Below are 22,390 nucleotides of genomic sequence, written 5' to 3' on the forward strand. Positions count from 1 at the left end.
GCATCTACCATAGCCAAATATATATAGGCACACTGAAGGCATTAAAGAAATACTTGATGCATAAATGTGTATGCACATCTGTGTATGTATATGAGAAAGAGCTGAACAGCCAGAGAAGCAGCTAAACATGACTGAGGTTTCTAAGCCAGAGTGCTGTCTCAGTGAAAGTAAAGCCATTTACACTGTACCTTCTACACCCTCCCCTTCCCCACAAATAATACTGACAATGAGCCAGTTCATAAGTAGAGAATAAATTCATTTTGGACATGGTGATTTTGAAGTGGCTACTAGATAGCCAGAAGAAGATGAAAAAAAGGAAATAACAGAAAAGGAATTTGGAAAAGAAAACATCACTACGGCAGCAACTGTTAAAACCATAGAAGTAAATGTGATCACAAGAGAAAGTGCTCAGAAGAAAAAAAGAGCTGAAGATGGTAGCCATTGCTCTTTCATATCATGGCACCAACCTACCAGGGAAATTAACCATGCTCACAGCAGAGGTGAAGGGACTCATAGGCTTCCAGGGCCCCAAAATCCACTGATGGCCAAAGAACTTAGAGGATTAGGGGTGCCTGCGTGGCGCAGTCGGTTAAGTGTCCAACTCTTGGTTTCAGCTCAGGTCATGACCTCATGATCATGGGATCGAGCTCTGTGTAGAGCTCCATGCTCAGGGCAGAGTCTACTTGAGATTCTCTCTCCCTCTAACCCTCCCACTAATGCTCTGTCTCTCAAATAAATAAATAAATCTTAAAAAAAAAAAAGATATTAGAGGATTAAAAATAGGACCCATATAATGATGTACTGTAAAAAAATTATAAAAAAAAAAAATAGGACCCATAACCCATACACAACGCCCATGCCCCTGGGGTTGGTAAGCCCTCCTCTAATTAATGCCACCCTCCAACAGGCTACAGGAAGAGAAACTTTCAAAAGACCTTGACAGGCAAATCTAGATGTGAGACACTCTACAAGAAAATTGGCCTGGCTCCTAAAAAGAAAAAAAAAAACAGAAAAAGGTAGACTGGGGGGAGGAGAGAGTCTATTCAAGACATGTAACAACTAATAGTGTGCATGAAAATCCCGACTAGACTGTTGTTCAAATAAAAACAACTAAAAAATCAGGGCATCTGGGTGGCTCAGTCAGTTAAGCATCTGACTCTTGATCTCAGCTCAAGTCTTGATCTCAGGGTTGTGAGTTCAAGTCCTGTGTCGGGCTCCATACTGGACATGGAGCCTACTTTAAAAAAAAAAAAACAGCTAAAAAGGTTATTTGTGGGACACCAGTGAAAATTTAATTTATAGACTAGACAATTTATCATTGTTAATTTTATTTTTTAATTTTTATTTTATTAATTTTCTTAAGTAGAGGATAATTTATGATGGCTATGCAGAATATCCTCATTCTCAGGAGATACAGGTTCAGGTATTTTGGGGTCTCATGTCATGACACTGGCAATTTATTTCAAATGGTTCAACAGCAACAAAAGACACACACACACACACATATACAAAGTGAGAGATAAAGCAATACAGAAAAATGATAACAAAACTGAAATCTAGGTGGAGGGTATGTGGATGTTCATTGTTCTACAGTTTAAACTTTTTTTTTTTTTTTTTTTTTTGTCAGAGGGAGAGAGCAAGCGAGCACAAGCAGGGGAGTGGCAGGGGAGCGGCAAGAGGAGGGAGAGGGAGAAGCAGACTCCCCGCTGAGCAGGGAGCCTGATGTGGGACTCAATCCCAGGACCCTGGGATCATGACCTGAGCCGAAGGCAGACGCTTAACCGACTGAGCCACCCAGGCATCCTTAAACTTCTTTGCTTTTACAAAACTTTTCTTAATAAAACAAAACTGAGGAGGAAAATAACTAATAGGCGCAATTAGAAAGTTAAAAGAAAAGGAAGTTGTATATGGAAGCCAAAAGACAAGTATTAAAACAAAGCTGGGCAAAAGCATAGAAGCAAAGTCAAACGGGAGGGAATAGAGGAAAGCTGGTCATATTTGGCAGCTACTGATGTTTTGTAACAGCATGGACCAGTAGAACATGCACTTTGCTCAAACTCTCTCAAGATCTGTAACATACTCTACTTTGTTATTAGAATTACTTAGAATTGACTCATGTCTTATTTCCCAATTCCCAAATGAGGAAGGAGACTATCTTACTCATTTCTCTATATTCTTTAGGAGCTAACAAAGTGTCTTGCAAATCGTACAAACTAAACATTTGTTGCACTGAAATAAACATATTTATTAGTCTTGATAAACTTAAAAAATATATTCAGCATATAGAAAATCTGAAAAAACTTCTTTAAAAAATATATTTTCTAGGGGCGCCTGGGTGGCTCAGTCCTTAAGTGTCTGCCTTCTGCTCAGGTCATGGTCCCAGGGTCCTGGGATCGAGTCCCACATCGGGCTCCCTGCTCAGCAGGAAGCCTGCTTCTCCCTCTCCCACTCCCCTTGCTTGTGTTCCCTCTCTTGCTGTGTCTCTCTGTCAAATAAATAAATAAAATCTTTAAAAATATATTTTTTTTCTAAAGACAAAAGTAAAATATTCCAGAAGATAAAATAATAGTCATAAGCAAATACCAATACTTTTTTTTTAAGATTTTATTTATTTATTTGAGAGAGAGAATGAGATAGAGAGAGAGCATGAGAGGGGGGAAGGTCAGAGGGAGAAGCAGACCCCCTGCTGAGCAGGGAGCCCGATGCGGGACTCGATCCCGGGACTCCAGGATCATGACCTAAGCCGAAGGCAGTCGCTTAACCAACTGAGCCACCCAGGCGCCCTACCAATACTTTTTAATGGAAAAGTAATCATATCTAAAAATTTACCAGAAAGCAACTATCTCCTTCTAGAAGGAAAGGAGAAAAATATGAATATTTTGTCATTCTCGAACCCAGCACTGTCAGATCAAATAGAACTAGATCAACAACTTGTTCCTTTAGGTACATTTCATATTTCAGTCTTCACAAAATAATCTCAAATCATAAGTCTCAATGAAAAATAAATACTTAAAAGAAATTAACAGTCAAAACTATAGCCAGGGCACTGGGGTGCAAGAGCACCTGGCTCCAGGGGTCCCAAATAGACCAGGTTTGGCCACTCGTAGCTGACAAAATTCAAAGGCAGAGAAACAGGATGAGTGTGGTGAAACAAAGGAATTTATTTCTGTGAGGCCAACAGCCGGAAGACTGCAGACTAGCCTCTCAAAGACAGTCTCCAAAGGGCTGAAACTACTTCCAGGTTTACACAAAGAAAACGTGGGGCAAAGGTGGGTGGGTACATGCAGGTAGTCAGTGAAGGTCAAATGGATCATTATCATGGAGTCAATACCAAGTGGGGTCTTACAGGCTCAGGGCAGTCCTTATTGCATCAAGGGGTATTTTTGATTCCCATTAGGGGATGCTCTGCCCTCAAGGTCTTCCGGCTGAGCCAAGAGACAAACAGGGAAAGAAAAACCCAACTAAAAAGTTTGAGTCAAAAGGGAGGCAGCTGAAGTCCTCTTTTAAGATTCAAAATCAACACTTAAAATTTAAATATATATCAGTTTTTCACCATATGACTTAAGTTTCTGCCAAACCTAGACCACTGAGGAAACTTCTTTTGATAAAATTTAGGTTTTCCATGTTTTCCTGGCTGACCTTAACTACTGTGATAATAGAAAATGTGATATTGTGATAGAGTAAGAAATATGTATTTTGGTCTTCCTCCAAGGTTCCTGGCTCACATCTCCTAAAACCCTTGTAATTTCCTAAGTGTTTAGAGCATAGAAGCATCTTTTATTATAATATTTGGTTTTTGTTCCTGGAATAGCTCCAGAAGGATAAAAGTGAAAGAAACTCTTTTGTTATTCATAACAAGTCCCTTTCAACCAGACCTGAGTTTATGTTAATGAGGTGATGTTTAGAAAGCCTCTAGATAACCACTGGATGGGGGCTGGTCAATAGGGGGAAAACTAGGTGATGAGAACTTTCACCTCACCCCTCAACCTCACCCACATCCCTAAGAAGGGGGCTGGAGGTTGAAAATCAATGATCAACAATTTAATCAATCACGCCTGCATAATGAAGCCTCAACTCTGAAGTACAGAGTTCTAAGAGCTCTAGATGGATGAACAAGAATACATATACTTGCCAGGAGGGTGGCATACCCCAAAACTCCATGGGGACAAAAGCTCCTGTGCTCCAGACCTTCCAGACACAGATCTAGCCCTATATATTCTTCATCTGGTTGTTCATCTGTATTCTTTAATATATCCTTTGTAATAAACCAGTAATCTAGTAATTAAATTGTTTTCCTGAGTTCTGTGAGCCATTCTAGCAAATGATGAACTTGCAGATGGTGTCATAGGAACCTCCAATTTGTAGTCGAGTTGGACAGAAATTGTAGGTGACTTGGGAACCCACCACTTTCTATGGGGGTCTGAAGCTGGGGGCAGTCTTGTGGGACTGAGTCCTTAGGCTGTGGAGTCTGCACCAACTTCAAGCAGTTAGTGTCAAAATTGATTAAATTGTAGAATACTCAGATGGTGTTGAAGAACTTGTCAGTATGAGAAAATAGTCACACATCTGGTATCAGAAGTGTTCTGGGAAGTGTTGGGTTTAAGCAAGTAGAACTGTGAATAGAGAGAAACAAGAGTTTTTCCTTTTGGAGAGTCTATTTAATAATACAGTAAGTATCCTTGCTAGATCCCAAACCATTTGAACCATTATAATCCACAATCTCTGAAATACACTTGAAAGAAAAAAGTGAAATCCTTTAAAGGACTTTACTTGAAACTTTAATCAACATGGCACATAAATCATAAAGTAAAAAGTCAGGTATTAGTTATTAAGAATTAATTTTTTTTAAAGGTTGCCATGGAGGGGGTGCCTGGGTAGCTCAGTCGGCTTAGCATCTGACTCTTGGTTTCAGCTGTCATGCCAGGGTCATGAGATTGAGCCCTGCATCGGGCTCGGCACTCAGTGGGAAGTCTGCTTGGGATTCTCTCTCTCCCTCTCCCTCTGCCCCTCCTCCCACTCATGTACTCTCTCTCTAATAAAATAAATAAATAAAATCTTTTTAAAATTAAAATAAAATAAAAGTTTCCATGGAGGTTTACCTGAATTAGTTTGTATAAAAATTCAGGTAAACAATGTTGTCAAATGATCCATTTCATGAGAATGTCAACCTAAGGCCAAATTTTAGTCACTAAAAAGCTAAAACACAAGAAGTTAGTAATATGCATGCCTGGGTGGCTCAGTCAGTTAAGTGTCTGCCTTCGGCTTGGGTCATGATCCCGGGGTCCTGAGATCGAGCCCCGCGTTGGGCTCCCTGCTCAGCGGGGAGTCTGCTTCTCCCTCTGCCTCTGCCGCCCCCTCCCCACTTGTGCTCTCTTGCTCTCAAACAGACATATAAAATCTTTAAAAAAAAGAAGAAGAAGAAGAAGTTAGGAATATAAAGCTGCTGCTCACCCAAGAAAAAAGATAAATACCAATTATAAGAACCAGCCAATTAACTCATAATTTATGGGGAAACAACATATTTTTTCTGTTATCCTTGAATCATCTTTAAAACAAAATTTAATACCATCCAATGGCACAGCACATTTATAATAAGAGTTATAATAATAGCTACATTTATATAGTCCTTAGTCTGAGGCAGGCACCACTTTAAAAGCCTCAATGATACTAACTTGTTTAATCCTCACAATATACTGTGAAGCAGATACTATTGCCATTCCATCATATATATGAGGACACTGAAAGCAGAGAGGTTAAGTAACTCACTCTAGATCACACAGCTAGGTAAGTGGCGGATCAGGATTTGCCTGGATTTAGGAAGTCTGTCTTCAGAGTCTATGCTTTTAATCACTGCAGCTTCATCTCTTCTTATTCCCCTTCTGGAAAAAGGGAATAGCATGTACCACAGGCAAAAGAGTTCTATGCATTTGAAGTTCAGTAAGGCTGATTTAGAATAGGGGAAAGCAATTTAAAGCTGAAGAAGGAGGCGGGGCCAGATCAAGCAGAACAGGTAAGCCACATTAAAGAAACCAGACTTTTTTTTATTTTTAAGATTTATTTATTTGAGAGAGAGATTTAAAATTTAAGATTCCTTTGATCTTCCATTTCTCCCCAGCTTTTACTCTCTCTGCACTTGCTATAGTGATTGCTCTAAGATAAGGTTAAGGACTGATGACATGGGAGTTATGTTCTGTGATCTACTCTCTCATACTCAAAACCTAATAAACAAATCCAGTTGAAATGATTTTAAGGGAAAAATAGAGGATAGAAGTTCTCATTTAAAATAAAAGACAGGGGTGCCTGGGTGGCTCAGACGGTTAAACGTCTTGATTGCAGGTCAGGTCCTTAGATCAAACCCCCATCAGGCTCTGCACTCAGCGTGCTCTAAATCAATCAATCAATCAATCAATCAATCTAATCTTTAAAAAAAATAAAAGACAAAATTTGTTCTATTGCATTTTACTACTACAGCAGGAATTCTTCTTATATTTTTATATTATATTGTCAAATCACAAAATACTTCCTATTTTTGACCCTCTGTCTTTACCACGGTGACGAATCTCCCTGATCTCTCTTTCCCCTTATTATTCCTATCCATTAGACCAAGCTTTCCAGAAATTTGTAACACTTTAGTCTAAGGTCAAAGCTCTCTTCTCTGCATTCACCAAGCACAATTCTGTATTATACATATGACATTCATCACATACCACTTTGTATGGTACTTTTCTATAAAGTATGACTTAGAGAGCATGGGATATGGAATTATACACCTGTTACACTAAGTCACACAGTTAATAAGTTAAGTTACTTATACCCTCAGGTTGCCAGTTTTTGCATTTGTAAATTGAGAATAATAGTAACAACATTGCACAACTGTTTTGAAGATAATTGAGATCACATATGTAAAGTGCCTAGCACTGTGTCCAGCTATAAGCTCAGTAATTGTCAGTTCTTGCATCAAAATTGTAAACTTTTCTTAGAATAATACTAAAGATGTCCATGAATAGACATTTCAATTTGAATGCTTGGGAAGGGGGGCGCCTGGGTGGCTCAGTCTGTTAAGTGTCCAATTCTTGATTTTGGTTCAGGTCATGATCTCAGGGTTGTGAGATCCTGGGCGTGGAGGCTGCTTAAGATTGCTTCTGGGCGGGGCGCACCTGGGTGGTGCAGTTGGTTAAGCATCTGAATCTTGGTTTCTGCTCGAGTCATGATCTCAGGGTCATGATCTCAGGGTTGTGAAATCAAGTCCCAGGTCAGGCTCTACACTCAGAGCAGAGTCTGCCTGAGACTCTCTGGCCCTTCCCCGATCCCTCTCTAAAATAAATAAATCTTAAAAAAAAAAAAAAGGATTATCTCTCTCCTTCTCCCCTCTGCTCCTCACCCCCAAAAAAGAGTACGTAGGAAGTGACACAGGAATATGAGTTTTTGGCAAATATTAACAAAAATGGAACATAACATTTGAAATTAACATTTCCTATATGGATAATAAGTTTTCTGAAACAAGATGTCATTATCATGTGTATCTTTGTAGCCATCACAATACCTAGCAACTAACAATCAAATATTTCATGGATTAATTGATTAGAGGACTGATGTTATTGGTTATCTCCCTTTTCTATCTCCTTTCTAATGGAGGTTTACAGTAAGAGTCTAGAATTAAGTTTTTCATTCAACAAACTGTTTTGCCTATTGTAGTGCCTATTGAACCCTACAAGTGTTATAATAATATATTTACCTAAAATCTTTGTTCTTTGGAAGTTGACAAGAGAGTGGAGGAACTAAGTAATATGTGCAGTTTCTAAATATAAGGTATTATATGAAAAACTACCTGAATCCCATGATTTAAAATACTTTTATAACCATCAATTTAATCCTATCTTTCTTTTTTTTTTTTAAGATTTTATTTATTTATTTGAGAGCGAGAGAATGAGAGAGAGCACATGAGAGGGGGGAGGGTCAAAGGGAGAAGCAGACTCCCTGCTGAGCAGAGAGCCCAATGCGGAACTCGATCCCAGGACCCTGGGATCATGACCTGAGCCAAAGGCAGTCTCTTAACCAACTGAGCCACCCAGGCGCCCGTATCTTTCTTTTTGTTTCTTAAGATTTTATTTATTCACTTGAGAGAGAGAGAGAGCATGAGCGATGGGGAAGAGGCAGAGGGAAAAGCAGACTCCCTGCTGAGCAGGGAGCCCACTGCTCAATCCCAGGACCCTGGGTAGACGTTTAATCGTCTGAGCACCCCAATCCTATCTTTCTTTTAGAAATTTCAATGAGGGGAAGGAGGCCTCCTATGACCTAATAGGAATAGTACATTACATCTCTTATACTACTGACTGGGATAATCTATCAAGATTGTCATATTTCATGAAGAGAAACTAGATGGGTTTCCTGCTAAGATTAGGAACAAGGCACTCCTATTCAATATCACACTGGAAGTCCTAGCTAATACAGTAAGATAAGGAAATAAAAGTATACAGATTGAGAAGGAAGAAATAAAACTCTTTGTTCACAGATGATATGATTGCCTTGGGAGAAAATCCTAAAGAATCAACAAAAAACTCCTGGGACAAATAAATTATTATAGCAAGGTTGCAGGATACAAGGTTAATAAACAAAAGTCAATTACTTTCTTATATACCAGAATGAAAAGTTGGAATTTAAATTAAAAACACAATAACATTTACATTAGTACCCCCAAAAATGAAATACTTAGGTATAAATCTAACAAAACATGTACAAGATCTATACAAGGAAAACTGAGGAGAGAAATCAAAAAAGATCTAAATAAAAGAAGAGATATTCCATGCATGTGCCTAAGAAGACCCAATATTGACAAAATGTCTGTTTTTCCTAATGTGATCTATGGATTCAACAAAATCCCAATCAAAATCTCAGCCAGTTATTTTGTATTGACAAAATGTCTCTCAAGTTGACACGGAAAAGCAAAGGACTCAGAATATCCAACATAATATTGAAGAAGAAGAAGAAAGCAGAAGATTGACATTACCCAACTTCAAGATTTACTATAAAGCTATAGTGATCAAGACAGGGTAACATTCGCAAAAGAACAGGCCAATAGATTAATAGAATGGATACAGAGCCCAAAAATAGGCCCACATAAGTATATTCAAATAATCTTTGACAAAGCAACAAAGGATAGCATTAGAGAAAAAAAAGTCAACAAATGGTGCTTGAACTAATGGACATCCACATGCAAAAATATTAATCTAGACACAGACCTTGCACCCTTCACAAAAATTAATTCAAAACGGAACATAGATCTAAATGTAAAATACAAACCAATAAAACTCCTATAAGATAATGGAAGAGAAAATCTAGATGACCTTGAGTTTGGAGATGACTTTTGACTAAAAATTAAAACTTCTGCTCTACCGTCTGCCTTCGGCTCAGGTCATGATCTCAGGGTCCTGGGATCGAGTCTCGCATCGGGCTCCCTGCTCCTTGGGAGCCTGCTTCTCCCTCTGCCTTTCTCTCTCGCTCTGTCTCTCATGAATTAAAAAAAAACAAAAAAACAAAAAACTTCTGCTCTGCAAAAGACACTTAAGAGACTAAAAAGATAAGCCACAGATTGGGAGAAAATATTTGCAAAATATGTATCTGTTAAAAGACTGGTATTCAAAATATACAATTTAATATTATTAAAATGCAACAATGAGGGGCACCTGGGTGGCTCAGTTGGTTAAGTGTCTCACTCTTGATCTCAGCTCAGGTCTTGATCTCAGGGTCGTGAGTTCAAGCTCTGCATTGGGCATGGAGCCTACTTAAAACACAAAAACAAACAAAAAAAAAACCCTCAACAGTAAGAGAACAAATAACCCCATTTTAAAATGGGCAAAAGATATCTCAGCAAAGAAGATATGCAGATGACAAATAAGCATATGAAAAGCTGGTCAACGGGCGCCTGGGTGGCTCAGTTGGTTAAGTGACTGCCTCCGGCTCAGGTCATGATCCTGGAGTCCCGGGATCGAGTCCCACATCGGGCTCCCTGCTCAGCAGGGAGTCTGCTTCTCCCTCTGACTCTCCTCCCTCTCATGCTCTCTGTCTCTCATTCTCTCTCTCGCAAATAAATAAAATCTTTAAAAAAAATAAAAAATAAAAAATTTAAAAAAATTTAAAAAATAAAAAAAGCTGGTCAACATCACATGTCATTAGACTGTTGCAGATTAAAATACAAAATGAAGGGCACCTGGGTGGCTCAGTCCTTAAGCATCTGCCTTCTGCTCAGGTCATGATCCCAGGGTCCTGGGATGGAGCCCCGCGTCGGGCTCCCTGCTCCACAGGAAGCCTGCTTCTCCCTCTCCCACTCCCCTCACCTGTGTTCCCTCTCTCACTGTGTCTCTCTCTGTCAAATAAATAAATAAGATCTTTAAAAAAAAAAAAAAAAAACACAAAATGAGATACCACTATACACCTATTAGAATGGCTAAAATCCAGAAGATCAAATGCTGACAAGGATATGAAGCAACAGTAAAGCTCATTTATTGTTGGTGGAAGTACAAAATGATATAGCCACTTTGGAAGAGTTTGGCAGTTTCTTACAAAACCAAACATTCTCTTAGCATATGATCCAACAATTACACTCCTTGGTATTTACCCACACGAATTGAAAACTATATCCACACAGAAATCGGCACATGAATGTTTATAGCAGCTTTATTCATAATTGCCAAAACTTGGAAGCAATCAAGATATCCTTCAGTAGGTGAATGGATAAATAGACTATGGTATATCCAGACAATGATATGTTATTCAGCACTAAAAAGAAATGAACTATCAAGCCATGTAAAGGCATGGAGGAAGCTAAAATGCTTATTACTAAATGAAAGAAGCTAATCTCAGGCTACATGCTGTGTGATTACAACTATGCCATTCTGGAAAAGGTAAAATTATAGAGACAGGAAAAGATCAGTGGTTGTCAGGGGCTCAAAGGAAAGGAGCCAGGGATAAATGGGTAGAGCACAGGATATGTTCAGGATAAGAAAATTATTCTGTATGATATCATATTGGTGAATACATGTGATTGTACATTTGTCAAACCCATAGAGTATCTACAATGAAAAGAGTTAACTTTAAGGTAAAGTGTGGATTTTAATTAATAATGATATAACAATACTGGCTCATCAATTACAGTAAATGGACCACACTAAAGCAAGATATTAATTATAGGAAGGGGAGGCAGTAAGGGGATATATGAGAACTCTCCGTACTTTCCACTCAGTTTTTCTGTAAACCTAAAACTGCTCTAAAAAATAGAGTCAATTGGGTGCCTGGGTGGCTCAGTTGGTTAAGCGACTGCCTTCGGCTCAGGTCATGATCCTGGAGTCCCGGGATCGAGTCCCACGTCGGGCTCCCTGCTCAGCAGGGAGTCTGCTTCTCTCTCTGACCCTCCCCCCTCTCACGCTCTATCTCATTCTCTCTCTCAAATAAATAAATAAAATCTTTAAAAAAAAAAATAGAGTCAATTATTTTTGAAAAAATACTTTAAGAGCCATCCGTTTCATCACATCTTTCTCATAGAAACTGGGGGGTGAGGACCTGGGGAGGAGAGTCTTTCTCTGCTTTGATAGAAGCAGAACTTTATATCTTTTATACTAGTGCTTAGAATAATCTATTGAGATTCTCAATTGGTAACAAAATATACCACATGCAGAATAGTTAAGCAAATATAAGGCTGTAGAGCCAAGTGGCCTGAAAATGAAGCATGAGCAGGCCTTTAAGAAATTACTTCCAATATACTGGTAAATAGAAAATATCCTCCAACTGGCCACTGAAAAGAGTAAAAGAAAGGAGAAAGGGCCTAAGAGGTACCATTGTAGCTAACCACAATCAACAGTCTGAAACTCATCTACCTTCTCATTAACTATCTCCCAGTTAATAAAAGAAGCTTCTCTGAAGAGGAGGAAGTGAAAGAAACAGTTAAACTCGGTTGATTTTAAGATGGAGTCTGTGTTGGGCACAGAATAGAAATTTAATAAATATGTATCACCCTAATATATATATCTATATATATGTACTATGTTGACTTTGCATATGGTATACAATCCGCGTATAAGGTATAATGTGCAGCCACTACAAATAAAATTTCCAGAAGACATAAGGGAACCATTCCTCTAATTCCCATTCAGATTTCTCTCTAAAAAACGCCACATTATGAACTTTATGTCTAAGAATACATTTTGTTAGCGGCTATAGATCTTGAAACAAAACAAACAACAACAAAAAACCTCTATACAAGTATCATCTGAAGAAAGTTCATAAATGGTTTTACAAGGTCACGGAAAGTAGTAGCTATAATATCTGGCACATATAAGGCAAAATGTTTCTATTAAAAAAAAAAAATCAAAGAAGCATTACCCAGGAAAGGTGTGTCGCATTATTTTCTTAAAAAGTAACTCATTAAGAAGGTCTCTATAAAAACATATTTTACAAATATGTGGGATGTGTTTGTTTCTCTACTGAAACAAGAACTAACTTGAGAGAAGAGCATATTAACACATTCTGAAAAGAGAGGTAATTAACATACTGGAAACTAACATTTTTGGCACATGGGACCTACAGCAAGAATGTCTATCCTCTAGCCATGAGTCATGGACTAGGCTGTCTCTATTGTGAAGCAATCTTTCAGCAAAGGAGCAGCAGGGAAGAATACAACAGATGAATAATGACTTGGACAACTTCCCAGGAAGAAATCATCATGAAGCTAGGTCTGAGAAAGCTAGATGGTAGATAGTACACATTATGCTAATGCTCTTTTCTTAATCACCCCTACTGTTTTGTTAACAGCAGAGGGTGACATTTAGTCTTTAGTTCTATCTAAAGTTTTCTATTTGGTATGGATTTTAATAATACTGAATAAAATTATACAAGTTGGCCTTAAATTCTGTGAATTATTTAATGTATCATTATAAATTATTTCTGATGACATTTGTGAAGAGTTCTCACCTGTCACATACCCACCCCAGCACACACACACAATGACACCAGAAGGCAACACTCTGCTTTACCTTCTGCTGAAAAGTCTGCTACCTCCAACGCTTGAGGTCCATACACGAAGCCCTCCTGGTATCTATGAACACAGCAGAGGCAAAAGGCAGAGAAGTTTATGCAGATTTAAAGTTACACTGCCCAAAACATAAAATGCCAAATGCCTATCACAAGTCTACATATCTGTCAAGGAAATCGGATTTTAGATTTGACAGTGATCACATCAACAATATATTGATAATATTCAGAGTTCATTATATATTATGTAGCTAATTACGTGAAAAAAAGCAGAAGTGGAGCCTTAATTAATATATACTCTCACCAAAAGAAATGATTTATACTCTCTGAAATACTAAAAGAGAAACAAAGTATGAATTCATATGTAGTCAAAGTAACAATTTAATTTTTAAAATTATGTGAGAGATGGGGCACCTGGCTGGCTCAGTCAGTAGAGCATGCAACTCTTGATCTCAGGGTGATGAGTTCAAGCCCCATGTTGGGCATAGAACTTACTTATAAATAAATAAATAATGTAAAGAGCCAATACACACATAAGGAATATAAAAGAAATTAAGTAGAAAAATATTCTTCACAAAATGGAGTGTCATAGACCCTACAGCTCAAGGTAAATTCCTTCTTAGGACATGAGATTGTTGGGGATATACGAGAAAAACAATTAGAAACAGACCTGGAAGAGGACAAGGTAGAGGAAAAAGGGAAAAGTAGAACCGAAAAGATATTCTAATGCCAAGTCTGACAGTAATTTTGAAATGAGCAAGGTACTACATATGCTAGGCAGTAAGGGGGAAATCTACCTTGTTCCAATATTATAAAATAAATATAAGCACGAAACATGAAAAGCTTTTCAGAAAACATCCATGTAAAAAATTAAGTATGTAATCAGGGAAAATATTTAGAACTCAGATTTCATCTCATTCTTTTCGAACGACAGGGATAAAAGACTGCAAAATGCAGCTCGGGTATGAGAACAGGAATCAGATAAATTTTACAAGCTATTAAATTTGAAAGAGGGGCACATGTTATCTTTATGTAATATTTAGAAAACCTTAAAAATGTCATCAAATAATTAGGAAAGAAGAAACAAAGCGTTGTCTTAAAACATGGTATGTCAAGAAAGAAATATAGTATTACAAAACATTGGCCCTAAAGTCAGGTGGCTTGAGTTCAAGTTCCAGATAAATCATTCTGTTGCTTTGCAACATCAGGCAGCTCACTTAATTTCTTAGTACAACCAGAGCTGTTCAATGAGGGCTCCTTCACCATCTCACAGACTTACATTGAATATCAAAAGAAGTTAGATTTTAAAAATCCCCACAAGATGCTATATTTTGTAAGAATTTAAATCAGTGTATTTGACTTAAATTAACAATAAAAGTGGTCATATAGGGGCGCCTGGGTGACTCAGTCGGTTAAGCATCTGCCTTCGGCTCAGGTCATGATCCCAGGGTCCTGGGATCGAGCCCCACATTGGGCTCCCTGCTCAGTGGAGAATCTGCTTCTCCCTCTCCCTCTGCTCCTCCCCCTGCTTGTGCTTGCTCTCTCTCTCTCTCTCAAATAAATAAATAAAATCTTAAAAAAAAAAAAAAAGTGGTCATATAGAGGGAATGCAGAGTGCCAAGCCAAGGAATTTGGGGAAATGGATGAGGAAGGAAGCCCAAAGCAAAAAAGACTGAGCTGGCCAGAAGAGCCTAGAGGAGCTGTCAGGGCTAAATGGCAGCCAGAAAGGTCACCATCCCCAGGAGGGGATTGTATCATATTACTAATTTAGCATTTTGCCCAGCACTATCTGCCTCAGATTTATCTTCCCCCAAATCCCAAAGCAATCTTATAGACTGCACCCTCCTCTAAAGTGCTACTTGGGACAGTCTAAACTAACTGACAGGATGTGAGACACAGGAACTGTCTGCATGTTGCATATATTTCTAAAAACCAAACAGATAAAATCCCACCCGATAAAACAATAATGGCAGCAGAGTCTCCTACTGAATATATATATGATGTGCCAGGCACAATTCTAAGAGCTCCATGGGTATGAGGTCATTCGGTCTTCACAACTCAGAGATATTACCCTCACTTCACAAATAAAGAAACTGAGACACAAGACCTTAAGAAACTTGCTTAAACACACACAGCCAGAAGCAGCAGATGTGCAATTCAAACACATGACTTCAAGAGCCACACTCTTCATCACTGTATCATCCAGTCTATGGAATTAAAATCATACAAACCAGGTACTTATCTCTATGTAAGAAACCACACAATAATAAATATTCAATTTATTCATAAATGTTCAAATGAATTCAATGTAGTCAATCATGCTATATGGATCCTTCAGCATTTGCAACATTTTCCTGGAAAATTAAAATTCAAATGATTGTTGTACAAAATATGTAAAAAATGGGAAATGCTTGGGCGCCTGGGTGGCTCAGTTGGTTAAGCGACTGCCTTCAGCTCGGGTCATGATCCTGGAGTCCTGGGATCGAGTCCCGCATCGGGCTTCCTGCTCAGCGGGGAGTCTGCTTCTCCCTCTGACCCTCCTCCCTCTCCTGCTGTCTGTCTCTCATTCCCTCTCTCAAATAAATAAATAAAATCTTAAAAAAAAAAAAAAGGGAAATGCTTATGAGCCCAGTCATGAGTAAAATATATATATGGTCATACATAGCCAAATAACATTAAAATAATATTGGTGTTAGAGTAGCAAGACTGAGTTGGGGAGTACTTTCTGTTCCATTTTTTTTTAATTGCTGCCACTATTGTTTTATCGGGTGGGGCACCTGGCTGGCTCTGTCAGTACAGCATGCAACTCTCAATCTCAGGGTTGTGAGTTCAAGCCCATGTTGGGTGTGGAGCCTACTTAAAAATAAATAAATAGGGACACCTGGGTGGCTCAGTTGGTTAAGCATCTGACCCTTGATTCAGCTCAGTTCATGATCTCAGGGTCTTCGGATCGAGCCCCACGTCCGGCTCCCTGCTCAGCTGGGAGTCTGCTTATCTCCCTCTTCCTCTGTCCCTCCCCCTGCTCTCTCTCTCTCTCTCTCCCTTTCTCTAAAATAAATAAATAAATCTTTAAAAATAAATTGATTAATTAAATTGCTGCCATGTGATTATATAACTCACTCTTATAAACATTTTATAAGCTTAAAAAAATTCAACATAATGAGATACTACCACATGCCCATTAAGATGGTTACTATCAATTTTTTTTAAAGGAGGGAAATAAGTGTTGGTGAGGATGTGGAGAGACTGGAACCCCTGTGTACTGTTGGTGAGAATGTAAAATGGTGCAGTTGCAATAGAAAACAGTATGGCAGTTCCTCAAAAAATTAAAAATAGAATTACCATATTATCCAGCAATTCCACTTTGGGGTATATAGCCAAAAGGATTCAAAGCAGGGATTCTCAAAGAGACATTTATATGCCCATGTTCATAGCAGCATTATTCATAATAGCCAAAAAGTGGAAGCCACCCAAGTCTCCATTGACAGATGAATGGATAAACAAATTGTGGTTATACTTGGGGCATACCTCCTGTAATCTCCAGTGATGGACGCACCCACTTCACTGGGCAAATCACACAAGCCTTAATGAAGCACTTGCAAACTTCTTGGAATTATCATTGCCCTTATCACCCTCAATCATCAGGCAAGGCTGAAAGAACTAATGGGATCCTCAAACTTAAAACTGCTAAACTTGCTAAATCTACTGGACTTCCCTGGCTAAGCGATTGCTTTTGATCTTACTGACCGTTCCCAGGATCCCCTTTGGGAAACGAATTTATTCCACGCAAGAAAATCACTAGCAGACCAATGTCTACCGGCATACCACCTTCTGCTAATCCCTTGTTACTTCAGGTATATGATCAACTACTGTAAGTCTCTAATGTCTCATGCTCAAGCCTATTATCAACAGGTTAAGAAGCCATCCCAGATCCCAATTCAAAGGGTCCTGTTGGTCGCAGTCTGGAGCCTGGTGATTGGGTATTCCAGAAACATCCTCAGGGGACGGCAGCCCTCAAACATCGTTGCAAAGGATTTTACCAAGGGCTCCTGACCACTGACGAGGCTGCAAAATGAAAAGGCACTGAACCTTGGATACACATCTCACAGAAGGCTCCACCCGACACCTGCTCCTGTACAGACACTGGAGACCCCCAAATCAATTTGACGAGGAAGAGAAGTAGCTGACATCAAGGTAGACTGTTCCCAGCCAAGACAATGAACCAAGACTTCATACTTTAGTTAACTAAACCTGAAACTTTCTCCTTTTCCTTTCCTTTCCTCTGGCACTGGCCTGGAAAGATAACACCCTCATCTTTATCTCCCAGGCCATTGCTAGGGGAGTAACTTCTGGAAAGTAGAACAACCTTTTATATCAGGCTAGGAGAAAATCTAACTGTGCCCCTAATTTTTTACAAGCAAAATGAGACATCTCACTGGTAGGCTCCCTCAACTAACACTGTTGATTTAAAAAGGACCTAGCAGGAGAGACTCATGATTCAGGATCCACTGCTTTGACTGGTCCCTATTTCCCTGGTTAGGGATAAATGTAATGAGGTTATGATCAAGAACTTCTCCTTAATTCTTAAAATTATTGCAAAAACTGGGCGCCTGGGTGGCTCAGTTGGTTAAGCGACTGCCTTCGGCTCAGGTCATGATCCTGGAGTCCCAGGATCGAGTCCCATATCGGGCTCCCTGCTTGGCAGGGAGTCTGCTTCTCCCTCTCCCACTCCCTGTTTGTGTTCCCTCTCTCGCTGTGTCTCTCTCTGTCAAATAAAAAAAAAAAAAAATTAAAAAAAAAAAATTATTGCAAAAACTGCTGCTAAAGCAATAGCTGCCCAAAAAAAGATCCTTAGACTTTCTAGCCAAAGTTGTTCTTGGTAATAGGATAGCTCTTGATTATCTTTTCGCCAAGCAAGGAGGTGTTTGTGTTACAGCACCAGTTACGGCAGGATTAACATTTCTGGGGAAGTTGAAACTTAACTACGAAGATCACTGAGCAGGCGCTTGTCTAAAAAAGGTGACTCCTTCAGTGGGTCTTTCTTTGACCTGTATGATTTTGACTTGAGTCTTGGGGACCATGGCTCCAAAATGCACTCCAAACATTGGAAATTATCCTGTTTACAGTAATCATAATAATCTCCCTGGCAGGGGCGCCTGGGTGGCTCAGTCGGTTGGGCGACTGCCTTCGGCTCAGGTCATGATCCTGGAGTCCCGGGATCGAGTCCCGCATCGGGCTCCCTGCTCAGCGGGGAGTTTGCTTCTTCCTCTGACCCTCCCCCTTCTCATGCTCTCTCTCTCTATCTCATTCTCTCTCTCAAATAAATAAATAAAATCTAAAAAATAATAATAATAATAATCTCCCTGGCAAACTGTATTCTCACAAAAGCTTTAAATTAAATGACTGTTTGCAGCCACTAACCACCAAGTAAACAAAGAGAATGACTGACTTAAAAACTGCACACCTTGTTACTTGTGAATATCACAGAGATTAGGAAAAAACATCATGACCTACGGATACGGCACAAAGAAATCCTAACAACTGTGGGAACTTTCCAGGACAGTAGCTGAGAGCGGTGCTAATGCCTTAAATTTTGAGCACATCTCTCAGTTAAACCAAGTGTCTGATCCCCAGGGGGTAATTGCTAAAAAATCACAGCGGGGCACCTGGGTGGCTCAGTCAGTAAGCAGCTGACTCTTGATTTCGGCTCAGGTCATGATCTCAGGGTCGTGAGATTGAGCCCTGCGTCAGGTTCCATGCTTAGCAGGGAGTCGGCTTGATTTTTCTCCCTCTGTCCCTTTCCCCTTCTTCACACATGCACATGCACCCTCATGCTCTCTAGCACTCTCTCTCTAAAATAAATAAACAAATCTTAAAAAAAAAAAAAAAGAAAGAAAGAAAAAGAAAATCACAGGCCCCAAATGCCATCACTTAGTTTAAGGCCCCAAGTCAGTAAACCAGGGCTTAATACCAGATCTAACTGTAGTCTCGACCTCCACTGTCTTTTTTTTTTTTTTTTAAGATTTTATTTATTTATTTGGGAGAGAGAGAGAGAGAGCAGGAGGAGGGCAGAGGGAGAGGGACAGGCAGAGCGCAGAGCCCAACAAGGGGCTCAATCCCAGGACCCTGAGATCATGACCTGAGTTAAAGTCGGACACTTAACCAACTGGACCACCCAGGTGCCCCTCAATCTCCAGTGTCTTAACTGGTCAATTAAAAATTTTCTAATCAGCACCAATGAGGTAATATGTGCCATGGGCTTTCTCTATCCCCCAAAGGAAGATGAGGTAATCTGTATAATAAGACCCTCAGCCCATTCCCTTCAGGGCACATGATCTTGCCTGAAACTGTCCTTTCTTCTCTTTTGCTTATAACTTTCTTGCCCCACACTCTTTCCTACAAAAACCTTCCATTTTGTTCTACTCCTTAAAGTAACTCTCTACTTGCTAGATGGGATGCTGTCTGATTCATGAATCATTTAATAAAGCCAATTAGATCTTCAATTTTTTTTCTGATACATACTACAACATAGATTAACCTTAAGAATATGCTTGATGAAATAAGTAAGTCAGAAAAGGACAAATACTGCGTTATCCTACTTCTATTGAGGAACCTGGAGTAGTAGGCAAATTCATAAAGATAGAAAGTAGGATGGTGGTTGCCAGAGGCTGGGGGAAGGGGAGAAATGATAAAGGTACAGGGTTTCAGTTTTGCAAGATGAGAAGAGTTCTGTAGATGGATGGTGGTGATGGCACACAAAAATATGAATGTACTTGGGGCGCCTGGGTGGCTCAGTTGGTTAAGCGACTGCCTTCGGCTCGGGTCATGATCCTGGAGTCCCGGGATCGAGTCCCACATCTGGCTCCCTGCTCAGCGGGGGGTCTGCTTATCCCTCTGACCCTCTTCCCTCTCATGCTCTCTGTCTCCCATTCTCTCTCTCAGATAAATAAATAAAACCTTAAAAAAAAAAAAAATGAATGTACTTAATGCTACCATACACTTAAAAACGGTTAAGATGGGGGCACCTGGGTGGCTCAGTCGTTAAGTGTCTGCCTTCAGCTCAGGTCATGATCCCAGCATCCTGATCGAGCCCCACGTTGGGCTCCCTGCTCTGCGGGAAGTCTGCTTCTCCCTCTCCCACTCCCCCTGCTTGTGTTCCCTCTCTAGCTCTGTCTCTCTCTGTCAAATAAATAAATAAAATCTTTAAAAAAATTAAAATAAAAAAAATAAAAATGATTAAGATGGGGGCACCTGAGTGGTGGAGTCAGTTAAGCATCAGACTCTTAGTTTCAGCTCAGTTCGTGATCTCAGGGTCATGAGATTGAGCTCCACACTGGGCTCCATACTCAGCGCAGAATGTGCTTAAGATTCTCTCTCCCTCTCCCTCTGCCCCTCCACCTGAGGAGAAGAATCTTAAGCAGACTCCCCACTGAGTGCAGAGCCCCACAAGGGGCTCAATCTCATGACCCTGAGATCATGACCTTGAGATCACGACCTAAGCTGAAACCAAGAGTCACTTAACCAACTGTGCCACCCAGGCACCCATACCCCATTTTTAAAAAAATAGTATGTGCTAAGTGTATAAAGTTTAAAGAGAAGTAAAAAGAAGAAAAATAAAATCATTCATTATTTCCTCTCCCAGAAAAAATACATTGTAAATCCCCTTTCATTGTATATTATTACCCAGTTGCAAAAGTCATGCTATAGTTTTTTTAATGTAATTCTTATTCATGCCATTCTTATCGGTGTTAATCCTCTTTAGCAACAAAATATTTAATTTTATGAAAAGCTTAGTTGGAAAAAATTTAACTCAAGGGTTAAAATAATTAAAGCATAATTTTTGCTCCCAGAAACTTGAACAGAATGGTATCAAAATAATGGCTTCAATCCTCTAGTTTTCCCAGCAGAATAGCTTTTCTACTTAGTAACCAAACACATTCTTGCATTTCAAGATTATCAATGAAATCTCTTCTTTAAGAGACTGCAAGTATTACTACTTAACTGTTGTACTAAATTGGTCTCCCCACCTCCATTCTCAATCCTCTTTGTGACAGACACCGCTGGCTGTCTACATACCCATTCTCTCTTTTCTCCTCAGTAACAGACCCTGGCTTTATTCTGGATGGCATTCCCCCAGGTAGAAGTGCACCCTTTCCACCCTTCCGAGCTGCTACAATTAGTCAGTGAGCTGGAAGTGGAAGTCATGAATGTGACTTCCAGAAAGGCTACTTCAAGGGAACTCACTTAGCTGGGAGTGTGTCCATTTACTGGGACATGATGGAGAGCACTCCGGTAGTGATTTTGGACTGCAAGGTAATAGAAGCAATGCCAAAGGACAGGGAAGCAAACAGAAGGAACCCAGTCCTTGATGATCCCAGCTTCATCATACAAAGAACAACTTATAGGCTTCTCATACCACCCTGCCTTTGCACAAGCTGCTTGCAATGTCCTTTTCCGGAAACTTTCTCCACCTGTCCTTCAAGTCTCAGCTCTTCCAAAGAGTTTGCCTGCTGCACCTGTCATTGACAGAGGCGCAGACAACACTTTCACGCACCAAATATGAATAGACAGTCTTCCTCTGCTACGTTCACCTTTTCTGTGCAGGTCCTATAGTATTTTTCAATTATAATGTAACGTTGGTTTTCTTATCTGCCTTTGTCACTGAAGTAAAAGTCCCTGAGGACAGAAACCATCAGTAATTCTTCGGCTTTCCATAGCCTTTAACACAGGGTCTAGAGAACACAGAAGTACTCAGTAAATGTGGGGTGAATGAATGAAGTTCAGAGAAAGTCATTCTTAAGCCCTTCAAAAATTTCATATCCTCAAACTTTTTTTTGTGCAGCAAAGCAAAGTTTATTGAGTGATAGTAAAGTTATTGAGCAATAATACAAAGCTCCTGAAGAGGGAGGGGACCCCAAGAGGGTTGTCCATCCTCAAACATTTAAAAGCATACTGTTGCCTTCATTTCAAATCACAAAAATTCTGATATCATGGAATATATCATTAGACATCAGGATTTTTAGCCAGTCGGTAACACTGTACTTAATTTCCTAAATATAAAATATCATTTCTCTTCCAAAACAAGCCAAGTATCTTGAGTGGATGAGTAAATCTATATAAGTAAACAACTTGTGAGGTGTTCAAGAGAAAAAAGCAATAGAGAACATTTTCTCTCTTTGCAAGACATCCCTCTAACACATATTGAGGAATATTTATGTGCCAAGCATTATACCAGGCAGTTACAAAACAGAATAATGAGCTCTTTGAAAGAGAAAAAGCCCCAAGAAACTATGAGTGCATCTATCCCCATCGCCACACAATGACAAGGCTTAAAGGAGATGGCCTTTAGATTTTTTTTTTTTATTTT

At 39.5% G+C, this 22,390-nt stretch overlaps 1 protein-coding gene across 5 annotated transcripts in view; it reads right to left on the reverse strand.

Annotated features, from left to right (window-relative positions):
* CDK19 (cyclin dependent kinase 19) overlaps positions 1–22,390 on the reverse strand; it is a 175,401-nt gene that overhangs the window by 118,729 nt on the left and 34,282 nt on the right. Inside the window, exon 2 of one of the 5 annotated variants that reach the window (XM_054505499.2) lies at positions 13,026–13,087. The exons of the other annotated variants lie outside the window; for them this stretch is intronic. The gene's annotated coding sequence lies outside the window, so the exon portion shown is untranslated. The remainder of the gene's footprint in view (positions 1–13,025; positions 13,088–22,390) is intronic. 5 annotated transcript variants of the gene reach the window in all.

Source organism: Mirounga angustirostris, unplaced genomic scaffold (genome assembly GCF_029215605.1).
Source record: "Mirounga angustirostris isolate CCGP_5_RB_7025 unplaced genomic scaffold, mMirAng1.0.hap1 SCAF_8, whole genome shotgun sequence".
Lineage (NCBI taxonomy): Eukaryota > Metazoa > Chordata > Mammalia > Carnivora > Phocidae > Mirounga > Mirounga angustirostris.